Source organism: Calypte anna, chromosome 2 (genome assembly GCF_003957555.1).
Source record: "Calypte anna isolate BGI_N300 chromosome 2, bCalAnn1_v1.p, whole genome shotgun sequence".
Classification (NCBI taxonomy): Eukaryota; Metazoa; Chordata; class Aves; order Apodiformes; family Trochilidae; genus Calypte; species Calypte anna.
Window position 1 is genome coordinate 60,897,036 of NC_044245.1, and position 21,911 is coordinate 60,918,946.

Below are 21,911 nucleotides of genomic sequence, written 5' to 3' on the forward strand. Positions count from 1 at the left end.
CCCAGGTTTTTCATTGAGCACCTGCCTCTGTCTTTCCCCTGCAGACTGTGCCAGTGTCCCAGCATCCCTCTGACTCCCATCCCTAGTCCAGATGCTAGCCTTACAGCAATTTACAGTAATATCTTGCTTCTCCACTGGCTTGCACAACAACTCCTTATTGGCCTTTTAACAGTAGCATTCAGATATGCAGCACTAGTGCAAAGTAAATGTTTTAAGAGGTACTTCTCAAGAGTGTTTAGATGTTGTCTGGGCATTTTGTAAGACAAATAGCACTGGCTATTTCTCTGCCTGCCCAAAATCTACCTTTGTATAATTCTATGTCCAAATTATGAGTACCTCCTGCCCTCAAAACTCTTCCTTCTCATGAAGTAGGTGAAGAGACTGCTCCTGTTGTATGTTTAGTACTTATAGAGATGTCAAAATAGTCTTGACTAAAACATAGACATTAGCAGAGACAGTTCTATGGTGGGCTTGAATTAATGAAACAACATTTCATCTGGTTTATCTTTATGCAGAACCTCAGATCTGGATATGTTTATGTACCAGGATGCTTGGGAGATAGAGAGTTTGCTTTGTGCTAAACTGATTTTAGACTTAATATGGTTGTTGATTTGTATCACAACAACACTAATCTTCATTATCTAGATACTGTTTCTCAAACTTGATCTGACATGAATAAAATAGTGATGTTGAATTAATTTAAAGTCATGGCTTCTGGCTCCTACATTGCCCTTGTGAATAAAAGTGGGTTTTTTCCTATTGACAAAGACAAGTTTGTAGTTTCTAGATTTCACCCTTAGTATATTGCCTTAAATACAGAACACAGAAAGGCATAAAGGCCAGAAATGATACACAAAAATGCTGCTGTCAACCCCTGCATGATCCTGGTAGACGTAGCTGCAGGAGTGGCCCTTCAGATCATCATCTCAGGCTTCCCAGCTCTGAGAGTATATTCTACTAATGATCACTGGAGAGAGTTATTGTACAGAAAATAAGTGTGTGGGGGAGAGAGATACAGGCAGGGAAAGTTTTTCAAAATTAGTATTTTAAGTCTTCTGTAATTTGCTGCAAATCAAAACATATTATTGTATGAATACTATATGAAGAGATAATAATATGTATGCATGTTACATTTCCGTATCTGCGCACTCAAAGAAAGAAAATGTGATCCACTCCCATAGTTTTTTTCTGATCCAACTGCTGTAAAAATCTTTCTTCTCTCACATCTGTCACTATAGTATCTGAAATACAAATATGCATCCAGACAGCAATATCTGGGTAGACTGCAGAGAGGTTTCTGCTCTTCCCCAGCAATAGTAGGTCTTCAACAAAACAGGAAAAAATTCACCTTTTGATACCAAATTTTTCCATTTTTATTTATTGAGATTCACTTTGACAATTTATTTTCTGTTGTTGTTGCTTTTTTCACTGACTTTTTTTTTTTCCAGTAAAGAATAAAGCGGAGTTGTGGGGAAAATCAAAAGAAAGCTTGGAAAAAAGCAGGCTTTACTTACCCATTAGTTTGACATATATCTTCAGACAAGGCAGTGAATGAATGAAAACGTTTGTCCCAAAGGTGTCAAAGGAAAACGTTACTGGAAGTTGTTACAGTTTTAGAGGAATCTGAATTATCACTGCTTGCAAGGGAGCAATCAGCTGCCTTCACTTAGCCATACAGTGACCAGAGGCTTCTTTTCCTTGGCTGTTGATGTTGAAATACTGGCACTGTTCAGCTTCTTCCTGAAATACTCCATTCTTAAGGCACAATATTCTGTGGGATCATAAGCACAGTGAGGACTACTGTGGATAAGATTTATTTCAAATGCCCTGGTGAAACTCATTCCTTTAGTACAGAAGTCTCATCTCATTCCTGCTTTTAACACACACATTACTCAGTTGAGTAATCCATTGTTCTGTCTTAAATCAGTGAGGACACAGATTAAAGTACCCAAGCCCAAAACATTTAATGGATAGTACCCTTCAAAACATGTATACATGAGTTTCTGCTTGGGAAGGTGTCTGTATTTTGTGCAACTTAAATTGCTGTTATTTTGTAGGGGTGAGAATCATCACTTCTGAAAACAGCATGAAAGGGGTGATGCCAGTGCACAGTTCCTGTTGCATGGCAAGCTGCATTGCTGATCACTAAGATATTTACAAAGTAAACGAACCAGGGATTTCTGTGTCCTTAGTGTTAACAATGCACGGGTGCTGCAGAGAGAAGTGTGTGAATGCAGGTAGATTTTTCTTCTTTAGTGATATATGTTAAAGTGCATGTGATTTCATAGATGGCACACATTTGTAGTTGGCAAATAAAAATTGTTAGCGTGCAAAGTGTCCTTTGCTGGACACAACAGAGAATATTAAACAGAAGACTAAAAACTATTATTATCAAGTACAGTTACTGACTGATGCACAGTGCCAGAAGAGATGCTTTTCTTATGCTTTCCCTTGTCCTGTGATGTTTAAGATGTCCTGTTTATAACTGTCCTTACCTTGCCTAGTTCTGGAGTTATATTTGACATCAAACAGTTCCATTCTGAGGTGGGTCCTTGACAGTCTTTCATATGACAAAATGATTTGAGCTTCCTGTCATCCAGTTTAAATCACTTTTCTACCCACGCATAAAAAAGGCAACATCTCAGCCCTTGATGGCCATAAGCAAAACATGGCTGGTCCCAGTTTAACTCTCAGCTGCATGGCACTGCATTGTCACCATAATTGGATGTGATAGATTTTCACTCTGCTTTACTAAAATCTTGTTTTTGATTTAGTAAATGTGCCACTTGCAGCTGTAAAGAAATTAGCCCAGAGCAACAGCAGCATCAGTATTTTTTAAAAGTGTGTGTGCTTTTTATATACCCATATATACATATAAATAAAATAGAAAGGCTGTATGAAGGGGTCAAGTGCCTATCTAAGATTAGAAAAAAATCCCCTTCATTGCTAAATGTCATCCTGAACTCCATTTTCTCGATGTGTATTACACATTTTACCCCTCAGAGAAGGTGAAAACATTAAAGCTGTACTGCAGACTGTAGCAGGGAGGAGGGTTTGCTTCCTCACACTTTCTACTTCTGTCAAGCCACCTGAGAAGTTGATATGAGAAAGGCATTTTGGAATAAAGACATTGTTCTGACAGCAAATACAAATGAAATAAAATTGGCCTAAGGCTTTGATGCCAGAACCTGAATGGAGAGCTGAGACTTGGCAATGCACTAGTTCAATACACCAGAGAAATAGAACTAGGATAATTTGCAATGCAGTATGATGAAAGAAGAAATTATAACAAACCCAGAGATTAAAATAGACTTTTCAGCCTGTGTATATTCTCGTTTTGCACTCAAGCTGACCCATAAACAGAGCAAGAGAAGCAAATGTGTGCTTTTCACTTCTTTTGGAACAAAGCCATCTGATGTAGGGGGTACACCATGCCAGGAGCTTGGCCACGAGACTCCAGGGGGAAGGAACTGAGGCTTTTGCAGTTTCTGAATCATAGACTATTAGGTTGGAAGGGACCTCAAAGATAACCTCTTCCAACCCTGCTAATATTGTTTATATGAGGTGTCTCAGCACCATGTCAAGCTAAGATTTAAAACTTTTCAAAGTGGGGGAATCCACCACTTTCCCTGGGAAACCTTTCCAATATCTGACTGTCCTCATAGTGAAAATTTTTCCTCTTGTGTTCAATGATAAAGTCTTTTTTAAAGGCGTCTCTTAATTCTGGAAATAGACACCTCTACCCATGTTAAGCCATTGCTCTGGTCACTGCAAAGACAATCAAGTTTTGTGATGAAAGAGAAGGAATACTTCAGAGAAGGAAGGCACTCATAAGACACCTTGTGCATGGCACAGATGTTTTTTTTTCCTGTACATGTATATACTTATCCCTAGCTTCCTACTGATCCAATTACTTTCCTTAGTGTAAAAGCTTTTAAATTAAGGATTATTTGAAGTTTCATGCTTGTACAGCATTTGTAACCAGAAATGATCCAATGTATTGCCACAATGTAAAAAAAAAAAAAAAAAATAGCCAAGGGGTTAAAGAATGAGTTGGTTTTCATTAACATGTGGGCCTGTTTATTTTCATATCCTTCAGAAGACATCATTTATTGGCCTCTAATGTTTTTCAAGTTTGTATGACCCACATATGAATTGTTTGACTTTTTTTGCAATAGGCATTTTGGCAAGTACTGAATTAATTTTATGGTATTAAGTCAGCTGTAGAGAAAAATAAATTAATAGTTGAAGTATCAGAGGCAATTATGGGCACTGGTTCATGCATTGGATTCTGCAATTCTTCTTTGGATATTCAAATTATTCCAGTGCACAGGCCCAGTCATTCCAAGTCTTTGAATGTTGTATTTTAAGCAATTGAAAATCCCTTTTCAACACAAAAGTCAAGTATTGTTACAGTTTCTTTAACAAATATGAATTGTTACCTTAAGATTGTGGCAGGATGAAAGCTTTAGTATAAACCTTGCTGGTAAAGGAGTGTGTAAGCTGCACAGGAAATGTACCATGAAGTACAAATTATAAGAGCAACAACATCTTTTTTTTAAAACCTGGGTCCAAAGACCACACTATTGTCATCTCCTGGCATAAGTCACTTCAGTTTCTTCAGATCTACAGCTTGACTGAACAGAGAGAAACAGCAAATAAATGTAAGACATACAGAATTATACAGTGTTCTAAGGGGAGGCTTTGCTCTCAGCTCAGTCATACCAGTCGTTAATTTGCATCTAACTTGCAAGGCTGAATCCTCCAAGTCATTAATTTGACGTAGGAAGGGCAAGAGCACAGCTATTGCCTGATTCCGTCAAGATAGTGGTGCTATCTAATTCATTGGGTATTTCAGTACATTAGAAAAGCAATAACTTTGTCACAAGTATACAAACTATCACAAGTAAACATCTTCTTCAAGCCTGATGGAAAAAGCTCCAGCATACTGCAGCAGCAGTACGTTTGTTTATTATCACATATAATTTAACCTATTCTTACTCTGACTGGCTGATTCTCTGCTTTTCACCAGATACAAAACATCCTAGTTTAGGGTTTTAAGGAAGGCAAAGCTTGTAAGCAAGAGCTGGCCAGATGGTGATGGAGGTTATTAACTGAGGACAAAGCAGACATTTACAACAAGTGGGGCAGAAAAGGGAGAATGAAACAGAGATCTTTAGTTATATTTTTTCTCCTTCAGAAATATCACTTTGTCTATGGTAGTTCAAACACTTGGGGAAAAAAAAAAAAAAAAAAAAAAAAGTACTAATATGAATGTTTAGGCTTCCCCTAGGCATTTTCCATGCTCTAGATATCCCCAGAATACAACAGAACATCCTAGCTCACCACTGAATAACGTCTCAAATATGCCCTTCCCCTCACTGGCTGGAGGGACTAATTTATGAAAAGAGATTAAAAGAATTAAATATAGATAGCTTCTCTAAGTGAAGACTACAGTAGGACAAAAGAATAGCCTACAAATACATGGAGGGGGTGAATTCCTGAGGGAGGTGAATTATTTAGGACAATAGGAGTGGGTTTAACTAAGTGTAATTGGATGAAATTAAGAACAGGAAAAATAGCTGAATATAGAAAAGAAATCTTGATAGCAAGATCTATTTGGTCACAGATGACTGTCCCTTGGGAAATGGTAGATGACTCGTGGTTTGTTACATTTAGAGGCAGGCTTTGACAAAATACCAGCTAATGCACTGTGGGAAACAACTTGCAGGGAAATGCCATCTTTACACTTGTACCACATGGGCACAAAAATTGCTGTGTGAGAACCTCATCATCACCGTTTTCTTCCTCAGGTGGAGGCTGAGAAATCTGGCAGGGTTTTTTCTTGGCATGGGGTCAGGGTGCAAATGAGGGCTACCTCCACCACATGGCTCCTTCTGTACTCTCAGGTGCCGAGGTGTCCTTTCCCTCCCAGTTATCTTACGCCGCCCCATGTGAGTGCTACACAATTTCTTCATCTTTAAAATCCTCTGGCATGGCTGTATGCTGTGAGATCTCTGAACCTGCAAATGCTTGAAATGCCTCCCTCTCTTTCAAATGTGTGCTGAAAGGATGGTTCTCTTGCTACTGCCACTGCCAGCAATTAAGTACTGCAGCTTAAGGATTACCTTGCGTTTGAGTTTTGCTGTTTGTTGTAAAAAGGTGGTGATGGCTTCACTTTATTTTTAAGAGCAGGAGAGATGTTTTTGCAGCTAGCTGCAGCACTGTCACATGCCCCGGCATAAGAAGGAACTGCAGTACAATATAGCTTGTACATACATTTATTGTTATTATTATTATTATTATTAAAACTGTATTAAATAAAGATAAATGAAGTCCATTGCTTGTAAAGAAGTACACTCAGCATGGTTTTACTGGTCACTTAGACCCTCAAACCAGGAATAATGTGCTGTGAAAGGAAGGTGTGACTTTTGAGCTGCATCTGATTTCCATTACATTGAAGAGCTCCATTTTGACAGCTTAAAATCATTCAGGCTTCCTAGTTGGGATGTGGAATGTTTCTGTATGACCTCCACAAATGTCTCTCACCTGAAGTCTTGATGTGACCTCACTGATTTCTGAGGACTCTGCCACCACCCCGAGGGATGAACACCCCATGGAAAGGGGGCTTTGAGAAGGACTAACCTCACACAAAACGGATTCAGACTCCAGTTTGTCATTTTGCCCTTCTTTTGCAGGGAAAAAATACCCAACAACAACAAAAAAAACCACACTAGTGATTTCTTTTGACTTAAACTGGGCATTCAAAAAGCTGTTTTTATTAATGAATCATATTAAGCCATCAGTGAAAGGCTCCCTGACTCTGTTTAAATAACAGGCTATGATTCCTCCCTCCCGCACCCCCCTTCCCTTTGGCTCCACTGCTATTAATTGAGGAGTTTCTTTGTTTCTTTTCTAATGAAGCTAACAGAACACATCTGTCAGGTGCTTGTATTCTTCACCCTTCTATAGTATGTAATAGCCCAGCTGGAGGCTATAATGCTACACAATACCCCTGGCCGTTACAGCAACTATTTATTCCTGGGCTTTTCCTCAGATAGGGATTTGAAAAAAGTCTGAAATTTGGTCCTAATTGCTATTTACACAGCGATAGACACCTGTTCTAGCTGAGACACTGGCTCATGAATTCCACACCTGAGACCTTAGGGAAAGTGAAGAGAAAAATTTCAAGCAGCTGCCAGTCCAGTTCAGAAGCAGAGAGCTTTTCTATGTGATATGTACGTACAGTACATAAATGCTTGCCTGCTTATTGCCATAGCTACTGTTTCACGGCCAAATATTCATTTAAAGGCTTAACATATGCTGGTTGTGTGGACACACGTACACAACAGGGAGGAGAGAGTTTTCTGCCTTCACTTCTACATTTTTATTGGACTCTCCCAAATTTGCTGTGCCAGAATTTCTTTCTCCAAAGATCGATGGCTGTGGGTTGCTTCCAGCCACCGAACTTCCACTCTCGTCTCATGGTGTGCAGTACAGTTGCTCCATTTTCCCCTTATTTATGCAGAGGATCCTGATCTCCCTTTCTGTTTCTGTTCAGGAGTGTTTCTCTTGCCTGCATGCTCCTGAGGAGCAATAGTCTATGGTGACCATGACAGCGGGAGCTCTGTTATTGTAAAGATGCTAATGATGGGGGTGCAGTGTAAAACCAGACTTGAATCTAATGTAAGTTAGCAGCTTCTCCAGTGCAAGAGCTCAAATTGATTAAAATCCAATTAGCTCATAAAACTCCCTGTTTATTACCTCAGATGTTTCTGATGACAAAGAGCTGAAGAAAAGGGGTTTTTTTCTCTTTCCCTCCTCTCTTGGTCATCATCATTCTTCCCTGCTGTTTGTTTCTGTTCAGTGCTAAACAGCCCAGCTAGTTAGGTGAGGAGTAGAAATAAAATTTTATTACCCTGCCATGTTATCGGATGACAACATCCTCTGCCACTGCTATGGGAAGAAGCTGGGGCATCTGCTTTTTGCAAAACTTTTCCTTGCAGTCAGCGGGGGCCTTTGAGCTTTTTGGTTAAGACATCTCTTTTGTGGGAAGACCTTTAATTCAGCCTGCTTCTTTAATATGGTGGTGCACTGTCATCCTGAGCACACCTTTATAAGACTCTTGTTTTGGGGGAGGGTAGAGACAGAAGAGGCTGAATAATTAACTGGAAAAATTGGTTCTGATCTATGTCATGCAAAAGACATCTGAGAGCTGCTGAACATCAAATGCATGGAGGGAAGGTGAGGAATAGGAAGGTTAATAGATAGATTTTTTAAAAAAAGGTGAGAAAAAGCTCACATAAAGGATGAAATAAAACTACTGAGCCAAACTGAATAGTCTAGAGGCTTTAAAAAACCTACATATCAGAAAGAGAAACACGAGTCAAGGATCCAGCAGAGCTTCTAAGATGGGGTGGGGCATCCAGACTGGTGAGAGACAAAGAAATATTGCTAATATTAATTGTTTGCCGCAGGGCTCACAAAAGCAGTTCAGAAGCTGAGGACAGAAACAACAATTCATTTTCCAGAGGAGGATGAAAGAAGTAGTGAGTGATCTCAGGGTCACTCCAGGACAGGTGATAATGAAGTTATAGTTAATGAAGATTAGGAAGACACCAGGCCCAGATGGGCCTCCATCCTAAGAGTCTGAAGATGATGCTGCTATTAAATGCTTTCTGCATATGAAGAAGAATCTTAGAGCTAGAGGGAAACCATGGCTTCATTTGATTTAACAGGAGCTCTAGGATAATAACAGACTTTAACATTTTTCTTTAAAAAAATGAAGTTTTAATAGGCACTGAGTACCAAAGATCACAGACTCACTGTGATAATACTGGTAATGCATATTCTTCATGTCTGGAATAGCCTCGAGATTAAAGGGAACAAGTAATACAGGATAGATTAGTTATAATTTTCTCTCTGTTTGGCCCTGTATGTCCCTGGGACAACTTTCTGATAAAATGAAATTCTTGATCTCCAGTAGAAACCAAACCAGATATGCGTATTGATATGTATTTATATTTTTTCACTGCAGCAGCTATAGATGCTTGTTATTATAAAACACAGGAAACAAGGTGAAAGCAAGCAAATCCAGAAATTTGTCTCCTTGTGGAGACAAATGAGGTAAGGGGGTGACAGGTCTGACACAGCTCTGACCCACCTCTAAGCTTTTTGACAGACTTTTCTTTTGTGGAAAGACCTTTCATTCAGTCTGTTTCTTCAATCTGATTGAACTCTGCCACCTGTGCAGTCCTCTGGGGACAGGTTTGTGGTTACTTAACATCCATGGGAGAAGACTTTGGGGTCTGTGGTCCTTGCTGAGAAGAGCTCCACCTGAATCAGATCCTGTATCTTCCAGAACACAGTTTTTCACTGTTTTTAAGTGCCATGGGTGATAATGCCCTATCTGTTTCACCCATGTTTCACCAGCACAATACTTTCACAGTCCCTTTCTGGACTCTTTTATTCTCAGTATCAGACTCATCCACTGCTCTTCTCAAATAATGACTGTATATTCCTTATTTGACCTGGTTTTCCTTATGAGCTATTTCTTAAATATTCATTCTTAACATCCCCTGCATGCATTGCAGATTTTGTCACCTTATGTGCCATTTCTGCTATCGCAGGTGCTTTCAGCTGAGATATAACAAGCTAATGTTCAGGGCAATCTCTTGAAATATCTTTCTACTGTGAAAGTTTTGCAGGAGAGAACATTGATTTTTTAATATTTAATTTATTTTTATTTTTTTTTACAATCAAGTAAATTGTTTCCCAACTGAGAAGGAAAACATCATGCTTTTGAGTAAACCATAGTAATCCTCTCATATAAATCAGCTTTTTGTATGATGCTGCCTCAGAAGCTTTCTTGTTGACTGTAAATAATGCTGTTTCCTCCCATTGATTCTGGGTTAGTCCTGTGATTTCTCTCAGCTTTGTTTCTTAACAAAGATATGCCTATACCTTTGATTGGACTAAGCCCCACTGAACATTGCATTTGTCCAGCTCTGTGTGGGTGGTATCTTCCCTGTCAGGAAAACCAAATTTACAGCTGTGAAGGTTTTTTTTTACTAATTAGTTAGGCATCTGAGTTTAGCAGTTTCTGATGTTTCCCTCACTTGCCTTTGTTATCTCTCTAACTAAAATGACTGTATCAGGAAAACATAATTGTCAGGATGCCATTCCCAGCCCTGTTGTTTTCACCATAGGCTAAGCCCTTCTGTGTTACATACACAAAATGCAGGATGAGTAGTAGCACTGGCCTCAGCAAATGTAAAGAATTTCTGAGGCAAGCAATGCAAGTTCAGGCTGACCAGGCAGTCTGTGTGATAGCATCATCATTTTGGTTTGGCTCATTGTTAACAGGTGAAGTTCTAGATACAAGGGAAAGAAGCAGTTAATAGATTTTAAGTTAGCTTTATATGAAGGCTCTTGTTTTCTGTTTGTTGAGGGTCAGAATAATGTGAAACAGTGGTTTCTTTCCAGCTGTGGCTGGTTCTCAAATTACTATCTGAAATTGGACAGATCTGAATCCCAGCTTGCTTCCAACCTTTTCGCTGTAGTGTTTTCAATGACAAAGTGCAAAAAACGTAATTTAGTAATTCAGAAGTTTTTAAGTTAAGTGAAAGAGTATGCAAGGCTTCATCATTGTTTGAAAAACATCTGATTTGGATCATTATTGCAATATTTTCTTGGTACCTTTGTTCATGTTGACAAACACTTGGCATTTGAGAAGTCCTGCTTATTTTCAGCAGCACTCCACCCAGGATGAAGCAGTTAGATTTGGAGAAAGAGAATTTAAGACTGTGTACTATTTCCTCTGGGAAATATATTCTCAATCAACATATTTATGCCTGTGTATAATCTAAAACGCAGAGTATAAATACATAATCAAATTATGTGTATGCGTGCCTAAAAACAAGCATATAAATCTAAAAAAAACTAATCTCCTGAAATGGGTGAAACTATTCATGGGTATAGGCTGATTTCAGAACTTTTAAACCCAGCTCAAGAAATCAAATGAAATAATTAAAAATAGATGGGATGAGGGCAACATGAGCTTTTCAGGCAGTAGACTCTTTGGAACCAGGGGCCCACATCAGTGTGCTTGTACACTGCCTTGTGCAATAGGGTTTTTGATTTTTGGCTGATGCTTAGGCACATTGGTAGTGAAAATAAGTAAGAGTGACAATCTGCTTTAGTGAAACTGGTGGGGTTGGTCCTTCCCATGTGCAAACATTGGCTGCACAGACCATCTCCTTCTTAGCAGGAACTGGAAAACATCCTTGCAGCCAAGCAGTAATTGCTTACAGAGGAAATTAATGTTGGGAGAGTAATTAATGTAGTTTAAGCTGTCTTTTAATGCTATTTAGCAGATGGAAACAAGGAGGAGATTTAGCACCACGTGAACAGTCAGTGGTCAGTGGACCACTGGCTGGAGCTGGGCCATCAGAGGTGCTTCCAAGTGTCCAACACCTGGAATAGGTCTTTTTGATTGTGTGGAAAAGTAGTGAAATCCGTATGTGATCAAGCTATATCTGAGTTCTCAAGAAAAGAAACATGCCTATATACGATACAAATATTGTACTGTTGCTTGGCATACTCCAGGAGTTTATTTTACATCCAGCATTTAACCTCTTTTCCCCCCAAGGTAAAAATGTCAATATTGGATTTTCTCTGGTTGAATGAATGTGTCACAGTGCAGATTAACCACTGGCAGTGATAAAGGACTTTCACTTGCCAAAACTAAATTTATCACAACCAGATCAAAGCAATCCAAGGTACAGAAAAGAAACAAGACAGGAAATCTTGCCAAATATAGTCATGATGGTTCATTTAACTGATCTTAAGATCTTGGTGTATGTAGTTTATCAAGTACCCCCTGCTTTCAGCTGGAGGGACATATAGGCTGAGTGTGCCAGCATGTCTGTGTGTGCAAGTGCACATACACTTGGAGAGGTGGCAGGACCTAATAACACAGATGAACCTAACATTTATCACAGCAGAGTTTCTCAAAAGCTCACTACACTCGTTGGTTATGCTCATTTGCACAGAGGAGGCTGAATTTCCCCTCTCATTTTCAGTGTAATGTTGCAATTCTGCCATTTATTGTTGCACTTGGTTTATTGTGGGCTGCAGGATGACATTGGCCCATGAGTGAGGCTGGCTGGGACCTTTGGTGCTGAGGGAGTTCTGTCTGCTCCACTGTCATGGATGCAGCTGACACTCCTGAGTGTCTAAGAGCCTTAGAAAATATGGTTATTTCCCCCATCCCATAAACCTGAATGGCATCTATTCTAAGTAAGGAATCCCTTCCTTTGTTTACATCATAACATAGGCTGTTTAAGTTAGCTCAGCTATTCTCCGATTTAGCTCATGCTGGAAAACTGACCTGCCCTTATTATTTCTTATTCTTTCGATTTTTGTAATTGCTGCAAGGGTCAATGACAATAACTTTATATATTCTTCTGGTTCACTGATATTTTTTTTTCTTGATACCATTTCAGAGGCCTTTATCAGTTTTCCATTTTTGTGGTTTTTAAGTTTTATGTGTTTATTACCTTGTTAATTATCATGGAAAGAGGAGGGGAGGAGGAAAAGGGAAGAACAAAACCAGGATACACATACATCTGCTATTAATATATAATGGATACAGTGATGTTGTCCCAGTTGTTCACCACCAAATGTTAACATTCAGAACAGACTTGCAAGGCAATGTGTTACTGAAGTGTGGTGAGTGCAAGAGTCAAAGCCCAGATCTGCTTTCTTTGTCCTTTGAATTTATATGACTGTTTGCTGGGAGATAATTCCAAACACAGGCACCTAGTAGGCAATGGAGAAAGAAATACCAAAGAGGTGTGAGCTTGATTTTTTCTGGACTGTCAGGATACACAGGTTATTGCATGGTAAGAAGCATCAAAAATTATTTAATATTTTTAAAATAGAAATTTTGTATAACCTGGACTGAAGAGTTTTTAAAGAGTTGGCTGAGTTTTTCTTATCTTTGGAAAGTGGGGGAGCCCCAGTAAAGTATGAGAAGATCAGTATGAAAAGACTCCTTGTTTGATCCAGGTGGTTGAAATCCCCTTTAGCTTGAAGATGATTCTGGGTCATTAACATAAGGGCTGTTTCTGGCATCAGTATGGGGTAAAATGAATACAAATTAAAACTATGTAACCAGTTATTTTTTCTTGTTTGGTTTTGGGTATTTTTGTTTGTTTGTGTTTTTTTCTGGGTTTTTGGTTGGTTGGTTGGTTGGTTTTTGGGTTTTTTGTTTGTTTGTTTTGGTTTTTGTTTTTTGTCTTTTAAAGAAAACTTGATACCTTTCAGTGGTGAGATTTCAGGAGTAATGACTAAAAGTACCTGTACTGTCATGGTAAGCATCTATAGTTTGCCTGACTTGATGCTTGACCCATTTTGATCAGCTCAGAGAACCATCAGGCAGCAGAGGTTTGGGGTGGTCCAGTTGGAGCATGCAGTGGAGCAGGAGCTGTGGAAGTTGCACCAATTCTTGTTGCAGCCAGAGTGTCCTGTCTTAAATGAAAAACATGCACTGATCTAAAATCTGTAGAGTATGAAGAAAATGGATTAAAGCTTAAATCTTTAAAAAAACTAAAATTAACTGTTATTTCTCTAAGGTAGTTGTTGGTATGAATTATTGGTATAAATAATGCACTGTAATTGTATTTTTATTACAGTAGTAGTAACAGAAGAGAGTCAAACAACCTGAGGTCTAATAGACAATCAGTGTCTAGTTGATCCTAAAAGGATCTACTGGGGACAACCCTGTCACTGAAGAGATGGAGGCAGTTAACAATGGCAGTCACTGATCCTGGTAATCTGGAGCTGGATCAAAAGCTGTGAGCAGCCCAGTGCCCTTCATCTGGGTACTGAGGAGAACAGGGGGAAATGTTGGAGCAATGCCCTTTCCATTTAGGTTGTTGTTTGGTTTTTTTTCTATAGTGTTTAGATGTCACGTTCCTTGTCTATGTCAGCCTGACAGCAAGCAGACAACTGTGGTACTAACAGATTGTTTAGGTAGTATCTGTTCCTCAGGAGCAGTGATTTACAAAGTTTTACCAAAGCCCTGAAAATAGCATAAGCAGGAAATACCACCATGAAAGGTAGAAGCATATTTATTAGGGAATGCAAATCTAAACATAAAGGAGAGATTGCTGATGACTGATGGCTGATAAAGAGGAGTTGCTCCAGGGAGGACGGTGGGTGAGGGCAGGGCAGCCATCTCATGCAAAGCCAAGAGGAAACTTAAAGCAGGAAACTCTGGCATAAAACAAGAAGTCTGAACCTGGAAGAGCAGCCTACCTGGCTGCCTCTATGGTCTGAATGGCTGGTGCACACTGCAGGATGTGGCAGGTCCCAGGTCCCTGTGCCTTGGGCAAGGACTTGAGCAAAAGGTGCACCCTGCTTTTTTCCCCACAGAGCTGCAAGTGGTGTTAGAGAGGGTCTAGCTCCAGCATGAAATGAGATCCAGCTCTCTCTGGTGTTGCCTAAATTACCTGAAGTTTGATCTTGAGACAGTATTTTGTTATTTTGTTCTTGAGTTGCTGGAAAGTGAATGTCTGACCCTGATTGATGGTGCATGATGAAGCTTTTCTCCCTCCAGCTTTTATACATCATATTGCTTTGCAATGAACATGTCTAGAATGGTATCTTGCTGAAAACTGAGGTATCCCCTGGGGGGAGGAATTGGTATAAAAGGCATCTATAGCACCTGATACCCAGCCTAAGCTGTACAAGTCTCAAAAGTGGGGATGAGCTCTCTGCCAGCATGCTCCACGTACCAAGATAACATCAGGGAGCAACTTGTACCAGACTTGAGATAGCACCTCTTCATCAACACCTTGGTTTATGGCTGAATTATGACTTTGAGACTATATTTGGCTTGTTGGTACAGGTCAGGCTTACTGGAGCAGTAGGTAGGGTGTGTGTGTGGCAAGCCATGGCTGCTGGCAAGGCAGGTGGGACAATCAGAAAGCAACAGGGTGAGAAGTTCTGGTCTGGCCATGTGGTGAAGGAGCCCGTGCTCAGGATGAGCAGTGGGAAGCTGTCACTTCTCCTGATAGCACCACCAAATCTGGCCTGGGAGCTGTGGGAGTATGTCCCTCTGCCATATTTACAGCACTGAGAGTATGAGGCAGGTATTCCTACCAGCAAACAAGTCCCAAGCACCATTCCTCCAAGGAGCTGCAGTGGTTTGGTGGGGGTTGCTGCACCAAGTCAGCAGGGAAAGCCCTTCCCTCTCAGTGGCATCGGCTCTGCTTATCCATCAGCACTCAAACCACATGCAAAAAACTTATATTGATAACTTAAAAAGACAACATCAATGATTGGAGTCAGAGCAATAAAAGTGAAGTGCATGGCTGCTGCCAGGCTTCTTTCTCACTCCTTGGTGTTCTGGCTCCAGCATTCAAGCAATAGATTTAAATATAAAACAGATCATTAACGGCTGGCTCAACATCTGCTAATATTATTTTCCTTGCATTGTCTGTGCGTCTTTGTTTATCTCAGTGTGCTACTTTGTTTTTCCCCTTTTATAATAAGGATCATTCCTTTATTTTAAAGCACTGCATCAATTTTCAATTGCTTGGGCTCTTGGAGCCTCCCACGCTTTGCCCACATACTTGCACCGTACGAAGAGGTGGAGAAACAAAGTGAATGTGAAGCGTGGGATGATTGTTGCTTCAAAAAAACAGTAATTAAGAATCTGTTAGAAAAATAACAACTGAGTTTAATAAGAGCTTAACTTAGCTGCATGAGCTGGACAGAGAGGGACTCCTGGGCTGTTTAATAGAAAACAAGCAGCTCCGCTGTTCAGGAGACTTTCAAGTGACATTGAAGTGGATTCATGAAAGTCCAGTAAAGGGCATTGTTCTTGTTTCTATTGGAGAGATGATTTGCCTTTTTTATTTGCCTTTTTAAAATTTTTTTTTTAAGAAATTATAATAATGAGCATAAGAGTAAAAATCCAAATGCAAAAAAATATAAAATATAAAAATATAAAATTTACCCTTATAGTAAGATGGCTGATTTATATGAAAAAAATAATGGGCAATTCTTAGTTAAGCCCAAAGACTGTTGTTGTTATACATATCCCTCTACCACCATACCACAGCAGAGATGATACAATATGCAAAATCACCAGCTGTTCAGATATTCATAGAATACTTAAGCTAAGTGAATTAAGGATGGAGTGTATTTTTTTACCTTGAAATTCATCTATATTTCTTTTGGTCCCACTCTTCCAACTTCATACCTCTTGAAGTTCACTGCATTTATCCTGATGAAAAAAAAACTGAAGAGAAATTAGATTGGTAAATACCTTCTGAACATAACTTTCTGTAAAGCAGATGGACTTATGCTATGGTATTCTATGACTAGAGCTATATTCTGCTTAGAACTGTTCAAGAGGATCTCATTCTTTACTTCCAGAGACAAGAGTGCCTTTCAAGTAGTCTTTACTTTCCTCATAAGCAGAAGCAAAAGGCCCTTTTCCTCTCCCCAGACTTCTAGATTTCTTCCGTGACTTCAAAGAGGTCTTTCACTACATGACAGGGTTTTTGGTTATCCAGAAGGGTCCTCTTCCATAAAAGAACAGAAAATCTCCACCACTTTTAAGACATTTGTATTTCAGGAAATCCAGGTTCAGTACTTCACTGCTGAGCTGGGCTGGGAAGCGCTGTGTCTCCTTCCATGCCTTGGTCTGGATGAGAGGCAACAACCTTGCAGTGCTGGCATGCTTGCTCCACCCATCCCAGATATGATTGCCAGAAGATGACTGTAAAGCATAGCCAACTCTCTCAGTTTCTTCAAAGGTGTCCCTCTTCCTCACCTGTTTTCATATTCAGTCCTTGCTGGGTTTTTCCTTGGACTGGTAGCAACTGGTGTGCATCTACCCTAGAAGAAGGCTCCCACCACTGTATCATAGTCATGAACTGTTTGGTGTGGCTCGGAGAGATGTGAGCAGTCCTTCTCTGTGGTAATGTGTTGCCAGATGCTGTTGTTTTTAGGGGCCTTAAATTTGCAGTAGAGGTGAGAGGTGACAGTATTACATTAATAATGGGGACTCTGTAAGTAAAAAAGGAAACTGCTGTGCCTTGGCATATCTATTTGCTTTCTGCTACCTTTTTCATGCTGAGATTTTAGTCATGAATAGCACATTTCCAAATGTTTTGATCAGTAAAATGTTGCCCCAATTTTTATGACAGCTGATAGCTAGTGTATGCCTTAGAGAGGTGCAAGTTATATTATCCAGTGTAGGATGGTTGGGCTTGAGGAGAAGTGGTCCTCTTGCAAAATCCATCCCTGGAGCGACAAAATTTGGCACCATATCTGGTGTTCACCCAGCCTTTGGCTTAAGAAGGTATTGCAATATTGCAAGACCCTCCTTGGTAGTAACTTAAATATTACTTCATTATAGTGATATGTTAAGACAGATGGTAGTTGCAGTAGTTCAGTAATGATAATTCAGTAGTCTGGAAATTTCCTTTGGGTATCTCATATGAAATACTTTAAAAGTTGAGGCACATCATTCACAGTATGAAGCAATAGTTTGAAATACTGCAGATCCAGATGCTGACTTCTCAGTGAATTCATTGTAAATCATATGTAGTTGTACTGTCTAAGTCTGGACAAACAGCTCTCACCCGAGGAAACAAGTTATGCTCAAGTCTGCATAAACAAATCCACATACCAAGCTTATTTCACCAGCCCAAAGTCTGCTCCTAAACTCAGGTGGCAAGATCATGTTGTTGGCTTCCCTAGGCAAACTCCAGAAAAAGATTCACCACTGTGGAAAGTCAGGGTGCCATCAACCATCACCCACATGGTTGGTGTTTCCTCTTCTGCATTCACACACACAGTGGTTTTGAGTCAGGGTCACTGGTTTTCTGCACACAGCTTACAAAATGCCTAGCATAGATTTGGACAATGCATAGAAATGGAGAATAAGGCTCTTTCTTCATTGAAGGATCACCTAAGACAAGGTAGATTTCTAGCTGTTGAAGCCCATTACCAACATGAACAAACTCCATGAAATAACATCAGAAACTGAGGTTTCCCATCTGCTCCAGGGCTGGCAGCTGCTTCACTGCATGACAAAACCAAGGACATGACACCATTTTGCTTCTGTGCCTCCTCAGTGCTTCTCTTATGTTTTAAATAAACTTTTTGACTTCTATCCAAATGTAATTAACTGGGAAGAAAAGGAGAACTTGAACTGCCTTGCAAACACTTGGAAATGCGTGATAAATAAATGCAGTCTTCCTGGTATATGTTAACTGAGTTTCTAGAAATCATAACTTTTCAATCTTTTATTAAATAAACAAGATTGAAATTTGGAATATACTTTTTTTTTTTTTAAGAAAACTAATAGTAACTTATATATGGTGAAGATCAGATCACCTACACACACAGCACCACTCTCATGTCATCTGTGGATACATTTTCAGCAACCAATCTGGAATACTACCTGAACTCCTGGAAAATTTATTTGCTTCAAAAACACGTGAAAGGGTTCAGCATGCAAATAAGTGAGAGCTCCTAGAAAAAGAGTTTCAAAGGGGCTAATTCTTTCACAGTGCTTTGAACTGTGTTTCTATATCCCAAGCTGCTACGATCCATGGGTCTTCCTGAATGAGCTCTCAAGAAGCAGAGGTCTGTCTGTCAAGCCCTCATGGCTTTTCACAAAAGCAAAAGTCTTTGTAACAAAGGTTTTTAAAGAAAGCTGTTTGTGTATGAGAAGAAACTTCATTACTTTTGCCATCAACCAGGTAGATGGAGTGGTTTAAGTCTAAACCACTAGGGAAGTTTCCTGCAAATGTGAGCCTGGTGTATCTACAGCCATTTTTGCAGGGGAGCACATGTACTCTGAGCTTTCATATACTTTCATATACTTCATATGCTTTCATATACACTTTTTCTCATCTGGGACAGTTCTCTGGGCTTTGGCACCACACTGGTACGGCCACATGGTTCCTGACTGGCTTGAAGTACTGTCAGATTGAGCCTGACTCTGCCTGCAAAATGCTATATACACATAGCTTTTGATGTGTTCTTGAGCCAGATGTATCACTTTCCAGCACAAGGAATGTGAAATAACAAGTTTTATGACATCTGGCGGTGCAAATGTTACCCCAGATTGAACGCTGGTTCCTATTCAAAATTATAATATCTCCTTGCGGGCTGCACTTATTTAGAGTCTGTGTCTCCAGTGCTCAAGTGTTTTCTTCACAGCTTGCATTTGTCAGTGCAAAATAAATGGTGCCTTGCATGTGTATGCATGGAAACATTTGATTTGCTGATGGGAATGAACTATTCCTAATAGCTGTAAATAATGAGAAAAAAGAAGAATCACAGAAAAGATTATATTCTTGTGTTAAAGATGATACATATAAAAGAGAGGAAAGAAGTGACAGCATATGCAATGGGGCAGTTTATTGTCACCAAGTTAAGGAATGTTTTCTTGATTGAGCAATGCCTCTGACTAATGACTTATGAACAGCTTTGTTGTGTCATAAGTTGAAGTCAAGGAAAATCAGTATTGTTTTAGGCATTTTGATCTGTCAGGGACTTCCTGCAGAGTGATTGGACTTTGTGCTCTGCAATGCAGTAGATATGTCAGCACTCACAAGTTAATGCAGGCTGGGTTTAAGTTAAGGCAGCAAGATACCAACAGAGCTGTAAAAACTTTTGTAAAAGAAGCTGAGCAAAGAGCATCTGTCCGTGATGTCTATGGTACTTGTGGGCACTCAGCAGCTCCAAAAAAACAGACCACTGATGATATTAGTAAATTGAGTTATCTGCTGAGCTGTGTGCAGAAAAATACAGAAGTTTTGGGGAGATCTGGTAGTCTGTGATTATTTGTCTTCCTTGAATGTGCATCAAGAGATGCATCAGTAGGACATGGCGTAGGGTGGTGTAGAGCTGACATGAAAATCACATGAACTCAATCAGGAAACATTAGCCTTGTCACATTGGAGATGCCTGAAGAGCCCTGATCATCCTGATGTAGATATTTCACTGCAGACATTGCTGGGATAGGTACCTAGGAAAAACCTGGGCACAGATTAGATGTAGTATCTTGATCTAAAGTGCTGTGTCATGTGAGTGCAGATACCTCTCATCTTGCTGATTAAATGTGAAAGCACAAAGGGGACCCGGCTGCCCCTCCCAAACTCAACAGCTGCTACTTGGAAGAGCCTTTTTTTCCCCCCATAATTGGTATTAGATGATGATGATGCCACAGGCTTTGAAATATTGGAAGCCAGCACTGATCACACTTAAAGATAGCTGAACAATGCAGTGCAATGTAAACTAGGCAAACAAATCCATCTGGGTTGCCAGAGAAGGCAGAGAAAAGCTCTAATCTTCTAGAAGCAGCTGTTGGCCAATCTGACATTGAAAGGCATTATTTTTAAAATGAAAGCTTCTGTGTGGGTAATGAAAGCTGCTGGATTTTTTACTTTGGACTGGAAGCGCTTGTCAGTAGCCCAGACAGAGATCAAAATCAATGAATGCTGCAGAGCAAGAGTGATAAGCAAGACCCTCTTCAGCGGGTAGGGGATTCATATCCATGCTGGGACATGGTAGATTTTGCCAGGAATATCTGTTTACTGACAGCAGCAGCAGCATCATCTGCACCCAGGTTAGCTGCCCCTGGCAGCTTTTAATTCAGAAATGAGCCTCATCTCTCTTTTCTGTGATGCTCCGCTTGGTACAGAAAGGGATGTAGGAGGTAATGAATCCAGACAGGTCGGAGATGGCAACTGGGTGGCACTGGAAGTGGTGTGGAACACCCTGGGGCAAGGCCAGAGCAGTGCTGAGCCAGGGCAAGAGGGCTGATGGTGCACTGAGCAAGCTGAGAGCCAGGCTGTGGTATGCACCCTGCCTCGGCTGCTCACCAAACTGTGTATGGCAAGAGTCAGAAATCCTGGTCTGATTCCTCCTGGAGAAGCCCCTAGGCATGGGGAAGCTTATAGCCAGACATTAGCCCATGCTGAGAGCTGGGGTGGGCCACCTCAGGATGGTTATGTGAGAAAAACTTCCTCAGGTAGCCACAGACTGGGGTAGTAAGTGATGTTGCAGTGGGAGTCATGTAAACCAAGCTACACTAGTCAAAATAGTTTTATTCTGGGACAAGGGAGTCAGACCCAGGACTTTCACAAGTACACTATTTTAAATATTGTAAGAAAAAGTCCCCAAACCCTAAAATTGCATGATCATACTGGCCAATGTCTTTAAGGATTAATGTTAAGGTCTGAAAATTTCAGTTTAAAAAAAAAATTTAAAAAGTATAATTTCAAGCTGTGAGGGACTTTTTACAAATGCATGTAGCAATAAGGTGAGGGCCAGGGGACTTTAAAATGGAAGAGGGTAGATTTAGCTAGACATGAGGAAGACATTCTTCACTGTGAGGGTGGTGAGACACTGGCACAGGTTGCCCAGTGAGGTTGTGACTGTCCCTTCCCTGGAAGTGTTGAAAACCAGGTTGGATGCTTTTAGCAACCTGGTCTAGTGGGAGGTGTCCCGGCCCATGGCAGGGGGGTTGGAACTGGATAATCTTCAAGTACCTTCCAATCCAATTCTAGGATTCTATTTGTAGGGATAGCATTGTTAGTATCAATAATTTTATGACTTTTCACCCAGAGCTAGATGACACAGTTCAAATGTAAAAGAGCAAAGGACATGAGATCTCCCATGTGCTCTCAGGAGCCTGGTGGTAGGCTTGGTGGTAGGCTACTACCACTGTAGCAGGTAAAATAATTTGTGGTTTGTATTGGGTTTAAGAGTCTGTGATGCCTGAGGGATGTTAAAAGATTCTTATTTTTCTTTTGTGCACAGTGGCTGCCAGAAGAATAAAGGTCACCTCTACTTGATTAAATAGCCTTATTATC